Here is a 12,668-nt window from a genome sequence, read left to right as displayed (position 1 = left end):
CACAGTGCTATGACCCCAGGTCTCATTTTGATTGTTAGAAGAAAACTGTGAAGTAGGTGCCCCACTCCTCCTTCGTCTGAAGTCCCTGAGGGCCCTCAACCCTCCCTGTCTCTCTCCCCACCATCCTGCCTCTGAAACGCCTTTGCACAGAATAATTGGAAATTGCCATTTTGTCAAAACCCTCCAGGCTGAGAAACTTCTAGATCAGCAACAAAGTGGCAGATGAAGGGACTCGGGGGCAGACTTTTACTCTGGTCGCCAACTGTGGGGTCCCCCCCTCCCTCCCAGACCACATGACAGGGAGGCAGACTGGCCTGCAGACCCTGCAAGAGGAGGCCTCAGTTCTGGTTCAAAACTTGCTTTTATAGTCTTGCTTTGTAGTTCCAAGTGGGGGGAATGAAAACCGTGGTTCAGCCTGAGGTTTTGCAAAACAGCGTGTGTTGTTTCAGGGCACTCGGTTCCATCTGAACCTCAGAACCTGGCAGCTGCTGGCCACCCCTCAGTGCCAGGGAGAACTGCGTCTTGGGGTGGAATCATCTTGCATTAGCAAGAGGCACAGGTTTTTCTCATTTCCCCCAATTTCTGGTCTTCCACAGACAGATGAATACAGACCCACACACAGTGGCCCATTTCTAAGGCCATATGAGCCTGGATCGGGATAGGGATGAACTGGCATGGGTTCCTCCTGCTCTTGAGATGTCCCCAGGAGAAGCAGATGAGTGTGTGCATTTCCATCCTCCCTTATAGAAGCACAGAAGAAGGGGCAGATGGCATGCTTACTTTCTTGGGAGGTGGTGGTGGAGGAGAGTTTTGCTGGAAATTACTCTGGTGGGTCGCAGGGGTGCTGGTGGGTTGGGGGTGGGACAACACTTTGGGCCATGGATTCATATTGGTAACTTTTTAAATATATGGATATCTTCATCTCTAATTGCTCTCATTTTTTGTTACTTCTGCTCTGGCATGAATCTCAAGTAGGAGAGAAGAAGACAGAATACACGTTGAGCCTGTTCTCTGAGAAGCCTGCAGGTTAGCAAGATGGGGTTGGAAGGAGAGAGGGAAAAGACCAAGTTAGGACTCGGTCCCCTTGGTGACTGCAGTACGGATGCTCTGAGATACGGCCCCCCTGGGTGGCTGTGCAGATAGAATTGCCCCTTCACAAAGGAAGGACGGAAGGGTTTTCTGGGTGGGTTGGAACCATCCTGGCCAGGTCTGTCTGGGTCTCATGGAGACCTTCTGGACAAAAAAGAATAGTTCAAATGAGGACAAGCAGCTGGGTTCACATGAGAAAGGACAGTGGGAGAGAGAGATCAGAAAGAAATAGCTTGGGAAACATGAGCGGCCGAATAAACATATTAATCAGAGAAATGCAAATGAGGAGCCGCAGAGGGAGCTATCTTCTTCCGCCCACTCCGTTGGCAGAAGATAAGAAGTCTGACAATATCATGGTTTTGGCAAGGACTGAGGAGCTCTGGGCACAGTGGGTGGGTGTGTTGATTGCTGTAAGCACCTCGGAGAACAATGGAGCCCTCTCTGGCCAAGTTGAAGGTTCCCGGTAGCCCGGCCCCATTCCCTTCCCAGGTGTACACATGCACAGGAGAAGCCACCTGAATGTTTCCCAGTAGGTGAAGGGGGCACATATATCAAGCTTTAGTCACACTATGGAATCCTATTTGCCAGTTTTTAAAAAAAAAAATACGAGTCCATGTGCTTCTCTCTCCAAATAGATCCTGGGCCGACTCCTGCTGGCAGAGGTTGGGTTGTGGGCTGAACCCTGAATCCGTCCTGTTGGCCAGTGGACGGCTGATGCTGATCAGGGAAGCCAGCATGTTTTCATGCCTTGGTCCCAGCTACAATGCACTTCTGGGGGGCTCACACCTGGCTCCTGAGACCCCCTCCCACCCCAGGGTATAGTCCCCAAGTTTAGTCCCCAGGGTCCCCCCTGCCCAGGGAATCCATATAGCCAGGGAGGAGTGAGCAGGAAGGCTCAGCTCCCCAACGCAGAGGACAGACAGATAAAGCTGTGACTCACACCCGAGACCCCCACCCTCAGGACCAGGCCTAAGCCAGGGCACCCCTAATGTCTCCCCCCCTACCCCCGCAGCTTCTTAACCCTTCTGTGTCCTGCTCTCCTCACGGATCTGGCTTCTGTTTGAGGAGAAAGCTTTGAATCCTTGCCTTGGTATCTGTTTCTGGGGGAATCGGACCTAAGACAAGTCATATTTTATCCAAAGACAGTGAACAGGGACCGAGCAACAAACCCAGCTGATGGTAAGAGGAACAGTGGGGCGAGGTCAACTTTGTGAACTTGGCCGAGTCGCCAGGCCTCTCTTGGGATGCAGCCACTTCCATCTGAAAGAAATTGAGGATGGCTGGGCACAGTGGCACACGGGGGTGTTCCCAGGAAGAGTGGGGACACAGGAGGATCTCGAGTTCTAGGCCAGCCTCAGCGACTTAGTGAGACCCTGACTCAAAATAAAAAGGACGAGGAGGAAGCTCAGTGATAAAGTGTCCCTGGGTTTAATCCCTGGTACCCCACCAAAAAAAAAAAAAAGAGTATTTTTAAACAAGAAAACACCATAAACTTGCAAATGCACAAAACTGACTTTTGACTGTGGTTATTCTTGGAGGGAGGCAGGGAATTCCTAGCTTTTTGAATCTTTTGTGATGTTTGAGTGTTCCCCCCCCCCCAGTATCAAGGATTGAACTTGGGGACGTTTAACCATTAAGCCACATCCATAGCCCCTTTCTTTTTCTTTCTTTCATTCTTTTTTTTTTTTTGATAATGGGGATTGAACTCACGTGCCCTCGGCCAGTGACCCACATCCTCAGCCTTATTTTGTATTTTATTTAGAGACAGGGTCTCACTGCGTTGCTTAGCACCTCACTTTTTTTTTGCTGAGGCTGGCTTTGAACTCGCGATCCTCCCATCTCAGCCTCCCAAGCCGCTGGGATGACAGGCAGGCACCAGCACGCCGGGCTGTTGGAGTGTCTTTAAGAACACGTGTCCCTTCTGTCATTTTATTCAATTTTAACTTTAAGTAGGAACGGTTTAGCACCTATTTTCAGGCCTAGGCTGAGAGCCCTATTACAGATGATGCTAGTAGTTCTCCCAAGTGTCCTCCTGAAAGAGGTGTTACTTCAAGCTCTTCATTTCACAGATGAGGAAACTGAGATCTAGAGACTCGAATTAGTCAGTGTCACAGAGCTACTATCCAACCCAGATGGGCCCTTTCCAGGTCTGGACTTGAGGTGGGGCCTGGGGAGGTCACTAGGACTAGATAAGGTGACGTCTCCAAGGTTGGCTGCTGTGGCTTTATAAGAGAGAAAAAGACTAAACAGCACACGCATGTGCTCCCTGTCGGTCATTGTGTGGTGCCCAGCCTGGCCTGGGGACTCCCAGCAAGAAGGCCATCATCACCAGATGCAAGCCCTTGACCTTGAACCAGAACGGAACGCCCAAATCAGCCTCTTTTCTTTATAACTGATCCAGTCTGTGGCATTTTGTTTGTAGCCACAGGCTATGACAGGATTGAAAGGGGGAAATAAAAATGCGTTGCTAGTCTGCGCGGAGCTGAGCGAACAGCCATCCCGCTTTAAAACTTGACTTGTCAAGTTGCTCCTGATTGAACCAACAGGTGGTACTATTGCATGTGAGAACAAGTTTCTACGTGGGAGACCTCCCTGGCTTGGTGAATGCTGTTTTGACCAAAAAGATAGCCCCTCAGCATCACCATCCAGGAATAGCCACCTCCCCCACAACCCAGACACACACCTTGATTCTTGTTTCTCTCTCTGTGTCACAGCAGGACAGCAATGTCTGCCTGTTTCATTCACAGGTGTGTCTCAGGCACTGACATAGGACCCGGCACATAGTAGATACTCAATAAATACCTATTGAATAATGAGCAAGTGGAGACATGGAGGAACCAACAAATATACATAGGTATCAACTAACAGTTAGACCAGAGACGAGATGGAGTGGGGTGGATAGAGAGAACTCAGAGCCTGTTCCTGTCTCCCTTGACCATGAGCTCCTGCCGACAGGCTCACCTCTCTAAGCCAAGACCACCATCGCGTGGCTAGCTCTTCATCAGTGAACTTCTAGGTCCCTAACTCCCACAGGGGTGTGGCCCTGTGAGTCATGTCATGGGGGATTTTCAGCCCAATTTTCCTGGAGGTGACATCTCAGGCCATGTGGGCAGCAGCCCGTCCCCCAGTATATGAGGGAGAATCCTGGGAGTGAATCCAGGGGTCTCAGAAGCATCCCTTGGAGAATGCTACTTACAAGGCCCATGAGTGTGTGACAGGTGCCCATGGACTGGGGCCGGCCAGGTAAGTGGTGGGGGCTATGGGGCGTGGGGAGGAGAAGTGGGCATGGTTGTGGAGGGGATGCAGGAGTCAGCCTGAAAGAGCCCCCTTTCAGGGAAGTTAAAGCTGGAACTATTGAGCAACAAATCCAGGTAAATTATAGTACCGGATTTTATTTCACTGAATCAAATAAATGTCCACAGGTCCATTCTGCTCTAAGGAAGTGATTTCAAAAGTAAATGGGGGAGAAGGGACAATTGATCCTCAGAAAACGGTCCCCCTTAAGTGCAGAAGGAAATGGAAATTCACCATTCAAATGCCACAGGCCACAAATGAATGAATGCTAAGATTCATGTCGGAGAAGACTGAGGGAGAAACAGGATTACACAGCTGTGAAATATTCCTCCAAAATGTTTATTCATTAAAAAGTAAAAAATGAGGGCTTTGGGGCTGCAGCTCAGTGGCAGAGCATTTGCCTCGCCTGTATGAGGCGCTGGGTTCAATCCTTAGCACCACATAAAAAAGAAAATAAAGGCATGCTGTCTGTCTACCACAACAAAATTTAAACCAAAAAAAAAAAAAAGAAAAAATTGGGGAGGGAATGATGACTTTACAATGGGAAAACTTTGGCTGGGCGCGGTGGCGCATGCCTGTCATCTCAGGGGCTCAGGAGGCTGAGGCGGGAGGATCGTGAGTTCAAAGCCAGACTCAGCCACTTAGCAAGACTCTAAGCAACTTATTGAGACCCTGGCTCAAACTATAAAAATAAAAAGGGGCTGGGGATGAGGCTCAAGGTTTGAGCACTCCTGGGTTCACATCTGTAATACAAAAAAAAAAAAAAAAAAAAAACTTTGGCAGACACCGTTCTCACCACCAAGCGGTCAAGGTTAACGTCACAGCATGTGATAAGACGCACGGGCACCACGTGCCTTCTGATATGATGTACTCAGACACCTCATCTTTCTGTGGTGAGCTTGCCAATGATGTGCAACTTCAGGCTAATCACTAGAAAATGCCAGACAGACCCAAATTGAGCAATATTTTACCAAATACCTGACCAGTACTTTCCAAAAATGTCAATGTCATAAAAGATAAGAAAAGGCTCAGGAATTGACAGCTAAAGACCACGTGAGGGCTGGGAGTGTTGCTCAGTGGTAGAGGATTTGCCCAGCACGTACAAGGCTTTGAGTTTGATCTCCGGCATATCACTCACACACACACACACACACACACACACACACACACAAATTCAAATAAAAAGAAAAAAAGACCTAGGAATGAAAAAAAAGAACATTGACCAAGAATTAGCAAACTATGGGCTGGGGCTATAGCTCAGTGGCAGAGCACTTGCCTAGCACCTGTGACACACTGAGTTCAATCCTCAGCACTACATAGAAATAAACAAATAAAATAAAGGCATGCTTTCCACCTATAACTACAAAAAAAATTTTTTTAAAGAATTAGCAAACTATGATCTGTGTGTCCCATCTTACCCCTTGCCTGTTCTTGTATATAAAGTTTTATTTACATTCTTTTGGTCTATGGCCATCATCTTGGAGCTATAACAGCATGTCGCATGACTGCAGCAAAGATGGCATGACTTCCCAAGCTGAGAATATTTACAGACAGAGTTTGCCAAGTCCTGCAGCGGCAGAAAGCCTGGTAAAATTCAAACATTAGTTTAGCAAATAGTATTTTAGCAATGTGAACTTACTAGCTTTAAGAGGTATGCTAAGAAAAGTGGTCAAAGGTATATGGAAACTTTCCGGGCTATCTTTATAAATCTCAAGTTGCTTTTTTTCCCCCTGTTTTCCACCCCTCCTGTTTCTATGTGTGTGTGTGTGTGTGTGTGTGTGTGTGTGTGTGTGTTGGGTGTCTGCATCTCTGTATCCCTCTGGTTCTCTGTATTGTTAACTCTCTCCCCTCTCCTGCTCTCTGCCTCTGTGTGTGACTCTTTTGGTCTCTCTGGGTCTTCCTTTGTCTTTCTCTGTGTCCTTTTCCTTTCTCTGGTCCATGCATGTCTGTCTGTCTGTCTGTCTCACTCTCTCTCTCTCTCTCTCTGTCTCTCTCTCTCTCTCTCCTGCGTGTCCCTGTCTCTCACTTTGTGTGTTAGTCAGTTTTTCATGACTGTGACAAAATACCGGAGGAAAACATCTGAAGGAGGAAATGTTGGTTTGAGCTCCCAGTTCCAGAGGTTTCCATCCATGGTCAAGGGGTGCCATTGCTGCTTTTAGGCCTATGGTAAGGCAGAACATTATGGTGGAAGCGTTTGGCAGAGGAAAGCCGCTCACCTTGTGGCAGCCAGGAATACGAGAGAGGGGGTGGGTCAGGGGAGGGTGGAGGTCAGGGACAAAATATACCCTTCCAGGGTATGACCCCTGTGACCTACTTCCTTCAGCTAGGACCCACCTTTTAAAATTTCCACCATTTCCCAAGAGTGCCACCAGCTGGGGCTAAGATTTCAACACACAAACCCTGGGTCCCTCTCAGTCTCCCTGTCTTCCCCGGGCATTTCACTAGGCCTCCCTGGAGGACTGCCTGGGTCCCTTCCTGTCCTCTGCTCCTTCCCGTTGGTCTTTCTCCTTAACATGGTGGCCATAGCACCCAGGGTGGCAGGATCACAGACACAAGGCCCCAGTATCTCTGCTGGGCCCAAATCCACTTTTCCCTTAGAAAAAAAAAAAAAATCTGGCTGGCCCATCTCAGGCCGGAGTCCACTTCGGGGGCCAGTCATGGTGTGTTGAGAGCCACAGCTGAAGGGGCCCCAGCAAACTTCCAGCTGCCAGCTGATTGGCTCCTCTGCGGTGATGCTCATTGGGCTGTTTCCCGCCCTTTCAGACCACGGAGCTGCTCATTGGGGGACTTTTTTTGGCTCCGCCCACTCGACCTAGCCAATCGCCTCAAGAGCAGGAGGAGTGGGGGAGGTAGAGAGGCTTGTGGGAAGCCGGGGATGGCAGTTGGGCTCTGAGGGAATTCCTGAAGAGCTGTGTGGTGCCGGGTGTGTGTTCTACAAATAAAGTTGGTTTCTGCTTGACAAGTGGCTCCTGAATTGTGCCCAGCCAGACTGCGGCAATGGTGACCAAGAGAGACAAGGTCAGAGAGCACAACCCGACCTCCGGGGCTGGCGCCTGGGAGTGGGGGTGTGGTTGTGACAGGAAATGCCCTGGGGCTGCCTGACCAACACTCTGCTGTGACAAGGGATCAGGGGCCACAGGGTGCAGGGGACATCAGAGTGTGGGGAGAAGAGAACGGGAGGTCCTTGAGTACCATGACGGTGTGACCACGTGGTGAAAGGGACTTTGCAGATGTAAATAAAACTTTATTTGCAAGAACAGGCAAAGGGGCAAGATGGGACACACAGATCCTAGTTTGCTAATTCTTTTTTTAAAAAAATTAAAGGCTTTAGTGTCCTGCTGCTGCTGCTGGGACAATGCCCACAAACTGAGCAGCTTAAAGCAACAGATATTCACTCTTCAGATCCAAAGGCCGGAGGTCCAAATGGATGGGCAGGACGGTGCTGCTCCCAGCGGCTCCAGGGGACAATCCCACACCGCACCTTCTCTGTCTTCTGGTGGCCTCCTGCATCCCTTCCTCCACCTCAAAGCCCTTAGCAGAGGATCTTCAAACTTCTCCTCTCCCTCTCCCCCTCCCCTCCCCCACCCCTCCCCAACTCCTCCCCCTTCTGCTTCCATCCTCTCATCTTTTCCGACTCTGAGTCTCCTGCCCCCCTCTTATAAGGATGCTCATGATAATACGCCCCCCCCCCCGGAAAACCCAGGACCCTCTCCCCAAGGCTCCTGAGCTTAATCAAATCTGCAAAGTCCCTTTCACCACGTGGTAACACCGTCTCGGGGGAAGAATCAGCCTAGCGAGGACAGCAGAGGCCCCAGAATCAGGGGTCCACGTGACACTCTGCTGATTACCCCTGGACGTTGGGTGTAGGATGCCCATGGATTTTGGGGAGACCACGAAGGTGATGCAGGGGAAGGATTGTTGGGGACCAGAGAGCAGGAAGCCTGAATTCCAGCCCCACTTCTGACTGTGGACACTTCCTTGACCATTCTGGGTCTCCAAGTTGGACCTGAGGCCTGAAGCCCCTTTGTAGGTCTAGGTGCTAGTGTATCATGAGTGACCCCCCCACAACCATACACCTCAGAAACTCTGATGGGCTCACTTGGGGGGGCAGGCCAGCCTCGGGAGCCCTTGGTCATAAAGCACACACCCCATTAACAAATGAGATAGTAAAGCTCACTGGTCCCCTTGCTTGTGATGTCACCTCCAGGAGAGAGAGAAGGGACATGTTCTGACCTTGCTCCACATGCCGAACCCCCCGTGCTTGGAGACTGTCAGAAAGACATTCACAGGAACCCTGTGGCCGGGATGGAGCGTGTGCCCACTTTACAGGTGAGAAAACAGTCTTGGCCAGTTAAAGTGATATCATCGACCCAAGTCACACAGGAAGCAAGAGGCAGAGCTGAGTTCTGCTGTCCCTCATGCTTTCTTTCATGACAGTGTCCATATTAATCGTAACTTTCTCCTTTTACGCAAGACCCTCCCAATTCCCGGAAAAACAGGTCAGCCCTGCCAAGTTGGCTCTTTCCCTCAGTGCCCGCGAAGATCTGGGGATGGAGGGTGGGAAGGCAGGAAAGGGCACCTGTTCCACCAGGCACAGGTACGTGCATGCCCTTTGCCCCTCGGGGACTTTCCATGGGATCTGGGACCAAGCTATTTCAGGAAAGCCTTTCGACATCAGGAGCAGCACCAGGGAGAGGTAGACACGGCTGTGTTTGTTTTGCTTTTTCTCTCTTACTCTCCAAGATGGGTTTGGCAATCGTGTATAAGCCGTGTAATCCTCCCTCCGGGCCTTCCTCAGCACAGCCTGTCCCCGAGGATACCAAAGGTTACCAGACACACGCAGGGCCTGGTTTACCTCTGAGTTGAGACTGGGCACAAAGCCTCCTGGGATACCATCCGGGGGGTTATGTCACCAGGACAGGTAGGTGCCTGTCAGACAGCTCTCCAGGCCTGGAAGGGAACCAGGAAACCCAGATCTGCCAAGGCTCATTGTACCCATGAGACCCTGGGAGCCCACCGGTGAACCTTCCCTGGCCTGGGACTCCACATGGCATGTCCCATGGGCTGGTCAGCTTTCCATCACTGTGAAATGCCTGACAGGAACAAGTCAGAGGAGGAAAGGTTTATCTTGGCTCATGTTTTATGAGGTTTCAGACCATGGTTGGCCAACTCGATTGCTCTAGACCCCAGATGAGCATTAATCCACCAAATGGATTAATCCACTGATAAGCTCAGAGCCCTCATGATCCAATCGTTGCCTAAAAGCCCCGACACAAGAGAGTTGGGGAAGATTTCAGATCCAAACCCTAACACCCCAGAAAGGGTCACCTAGAAAGCAGGCCTCAAGTGGGTCTCTCAGCGTCTCACGCAAGTGCTCCTGCCTGGTCAGGCGCAGACCCCTCGGCGACATCCGCACCGTGTTCTCATCAGATGGAACCTCGTTGTGTGTACGGCCATCACAAACCCAGGGTGTCAGGGTTTGGGATGGAGACCCAAGCCCAGAAATAATGCTTCCTGCCTTCCAGACCCTGAGCAAGTCCTGCAGCCCCTCATACCCGAGGTCTCTTCATGTGGAAGATGGAAATGAAGGTGCCCACTTCTCAGGTAACTGGGAAAATTAAGGCCACAAATGCAATGTGTCAGCTGCCCTAAAGTCCCCAACAGATGTCGGCTCCAGTCCCAGTGTCTATTCTAAGGTCACTTATTAGTCTTTTCTTTGAAGACTTTGTGCCTGGTGAGGGACAGATCTGGAACTGCCTGGCTGTCGATTGCCATCCACTTGGGGACTATTGGGGGTAGACGCCTTAGTGTCTTGGCAGAAGAAGCCAGGCACAAAAACCAGGCACTACCTAAAGGATGCCCCGGGGCGCACCATCAAGGGACGTGGATAAGACACAGCTTTGTGAGCCCTTGCCCCAGGGGCTGGCAACAACCCTAGGCCTGAGGGGTAAGGAGGGAGCAGATGGCAGAACCCAGTCTTGTACAGTCCAGAGAGGAGGCCACCTTAGCAGGGGATGGCATAGGACTGCCAGCCCCCCGCCTGGCACGGAGAGGGCCGGGGGCAACCCATCCTCAATGCATCCTGTCTCCCCCTTCCCAGGGAGAGCCCTGGAGCCGAGAGGCTCAGCACAGCCAGCCTCCTGCAGCAGGGATTGGGGAACAGAGCCCCAGGTCAAGGGCACCTTGGGTGAGGAACGCACAGAGTGTCACATGCGGCAGCCCACCCTCTCTTGCTCTCGGCTCAGGGCCCTTTAAGTTTCCTGTGTGGTGAAGCAGGTGGCTTCTCCCATTTGCCAATGTGCCAGTCTTATTTATTTTTCTCCTCTGCCACCCGCCTCTTTCCCCCAAGCCCCATTTCGAGAGTCTGCAGTGTTAATTGAAAAGCAGCCACTGCCAAATTGCCCTGAAGCACAGAGATGGGAGGCCACGTGCCTGGCCCTCGGGGCTGATGGGCGTGCAGGGAGGGAGGGGGGGTCACCGAGGGACAAGGCCAGCTGCAGGCACCCTCCAGCTCCTCACCGCTCGGTGATGCCAGTTGTGTCCTCATCAATACCCCCGAGAGGTCCAGACTGAACACAAGGACATCGATTTTTCCCCCGTCATATTTTTAAAACATCTGTTTGGATGGCCTGGCTCCATTGCTATTCTGGGCACTTGGGCCTTGTTTTCCGGCTGCTCCTGATAAATAATCCAAGGCAGACAGACCAGTCGACACCTGCCCTCCCCGGCCCGCTGCCAGACCTCGGGTGCTTCCTGTGTTTGCTTCATTCACACTCCCGCCCAGTGGGAACCCCTGGCTCTATTTTGCCAGTGAGGAAAGGGGGGGTTCGGGAGGCATGGGACACCCCCCCCTCCCCCGTGACATCAGTCAGCAGAAGGTTTGGACCTGGGTCTGGCTGAAAGCAAAGCTCTCTACCTATCGACTTCACCTTGCTTGCTATTTGGCCTGCAAAGCCTCCTGACCCAGGAGGGGAGAAAATTTGCAATTCTTTTTTTTTTTTTAATATTTATTTTTTAAGTTTTTTAGGTGGACACAATATCTATTTTACTTTATGTGGTGCTGAGGATCGAACCCAGTGCCTTGTGCATGCCAGGCGAGCACTCTACCGCTGAGCCACAACCCCAGCCCCATACTTAGGCATTCTTAAGCCCAAGCCCTGAGCCTCACAGCCCTCCCCCACAGGACCCCTCCCCCCCTGGTCCTCCCCAACCATAAAAGACTGGCTTTGGGGGGGGCCAGCTCTGAGGATTTTGAATGCCCCCCCCCACCCTGCGTGCGCTCTGGTCTGTAATGAGCTCTGCAGATGGCTGTGAATGCAATCATTTGCTGTCTTGGTTCTTTTTTACAAATTGAGATACAATTCATCTGACCCAAAACGAGCCACGGAAAGTGAACAGTTCAGTGGGATCCAGCAACATCACAATATTGCACAACCCCTCACCCACCTCCCCAACCCCACATAGTTCCAAAACATTTTCATCACCTCCAGGGGACCCCATTTGCATTAGCCTCACACACACCACCACCCCCCCACACACACCCCCGCCCCCCACCAAGGTAGCCACCTGTCTACCTTGGTCTTTGTGTGTTCACCTATTCTGGGCTCTTGGTGTAAATAGAATCACATGACTTGTGACTTCTCGGCACAGTGTGTTTGTTCAAGGCTCGCCATGTGGTCGCCCGTGCCAGTGTGTCCCTCTTTCTGTCCGAATGGTACCCGTGGTTATCCCTCATCCCTCCGCGGGCTCTTGGGCTGCTTGCCCTCTTCGGCCATGATGAATAGAGCTACCGTGGACATTTGTGTACCAGCTTCTGTGTGAATCTCCTCCTCCAGTTCTTTTGTGTCCACACTCAGGTATGGAATTGCTGGGCTCTCTGTTAACAGCTCACTTTTTGGAGTCCTCAACAGTTCCAGGAGGGTGTTGCATGTTTCCTCTTTAACTGGGGTCACTTCTGTCCTTCACTCTCCTTTCAACCTGCAGAGGAGAGGCACCCTGGGCTCTAGTGACATTGAGGGTGTTAGTGTGTGGACCTCCCCCGTCCCCGCCAAGTACTGGGGAAGAAGGGCTTGATTGGTGGCTTTGCCAGACATGTGTGACTGTCGGTAGTGAACTGACCTGCACGTTCTCAGGGCCTTTTCAAGATGAGCCCCTTCCTGCCCTCCGTTTCCCCCAGCCTACATGTGGGAAAGGTAAAGAAATGTGTTGTTCTCCTCTCCAGGTGGTTACAGAGTTTGTGATCTCTTTCGAAGGGCTTATTCTGGGGGGGTGCCCAGGGGGGACAG

At 51.3% G+C, this 12,668-nt stretch overlaps 1 long non-coding RNA gene across 2 annotated transcripts; it reads left to right on the top strand.

Annotated features, from left to right (window-relative positions):
* Positions 1–6,204: 6,204 nt before the first annotated feature.
* On the top strand, positions 6,205–12,020 carry LOC107157155. 2 transcript variants are annotated; one of them, XR_001505458.2, is made up of 3 exons: positions 6,205–6,549; positions 8,591–8,712; positions 9,909–12,020. It is a non-coding gene; the product is annotated as an uncharacterized LOC107157155 (long non-coding RNA). The 2 variants fall into 2 exon arrangements; XR_007344766.1 differs by lacking the exon at positions 6,205–6,549 and adding an exon at positions 7,230–7,401.
* The last annotated feature ends 648 nt before the right edge of the window (positions 12,021–12,668 follow it).

The sequence above is a fragment of the Marmota marmota genome, unplaced genomic scaffold (assembly GCF_001458135.2).
Source record: "Marmota marmota marmota unplaced genomic scaffold, marMar, whole genome shotgun sequence".
Taxonomy (NCBI): Eukaryota; Metazoa; Chordata; class Mammalia; order Rodentia; family Sciuridae; genus Marmota; species Marmota marmota.
This window is presented reverse-complemented; position numbering and strand designations above follow the sequence as displayed.